Consider the following 926-nt stretch of genomic DNA (forward strand, 5'->3'; position numbering starts at 1 on the left):
CCACACACACACACTATGCGCTTGAATAAAAAAAATACTCCCAGATGCTTATGATGGTGATATTCATAAAATCGTCACATGCGTGGAATTTATGCGCGTACAGTCCGTCTCAATGACAATGTGTTTTAAAATTCTTAAAATGCATTTAGATGTGACATGAACATTGAGCTACATGTATGATGAAACAGAGAGGTATATAACGTAATATATACGTGTCTGGATAAAGTGACAGAACATTATCAACAATGAAGACATTCGCTATGATAAAATAATGTTGCCTTCTCATGAATGTAAAATGAGTCTGTTAAAATAAAAAATAAATGGAGCTGCAAGCTGCCTGTATGGTGTAGTATTACCGCGATACACAAAGAAAGATCGGTCAGTATTATATGCCAAAGGACCTAAACCTGCGAAAGAATAGCGATTCTACCTGTACGCGTCATTCGAATCCCCTTTATCTAAAAATAGCTTGCGTCGCTAGGCATATACGTATCGGTAAAAAATAGTATCCCCTGCATCAATGTCCGGTTAACACACCCTTTCAAGCACGTCTTCAAATAGGGATCTATCATTGGTGTACGTTTGAAGCGTTTGCCTATTACCGTTCATGAGATATGCGCAGACGCAGATTTGGGGGAAATCAGAATAATAATAAGAACAACAATTTGTTGCTGCAATCGGCGGGCTTTATGATTCGTTGCAGAAGCATACCCCTGACCACACCCCTGACCATACCCCTGACCATACCCCTGACCACACCTCTGACCATACCCCTGACCATACCCCTGACCACACCCCTGACCATACCCCTGACCACACCCCTGACCATACCCCTGACCACCTCCTAGCCCTCATCTCTACGTGATGAGTTTTGAAATTGGCAACATTGACATATCCTTTACCGAAATGACTTAACACAGAAATAT

This window comes from Mizuhopecten yessoensis, unplaced genomic scaffold (assembly GCF_002113885.1).
Source record: "Mizuhopecten yessoensis strain PY_sf001 unplaced genomic scaffold, ASM211388v2 scaffold716059, whole genome shotgun sequence".
NCBI classification, from domain to species: Eukaryota; Metazoa; Mollusca; class Bivalvia; order Pectinida; family Pectinidae; genus Mizuhopecten; species Mizuhopecten yessoensis.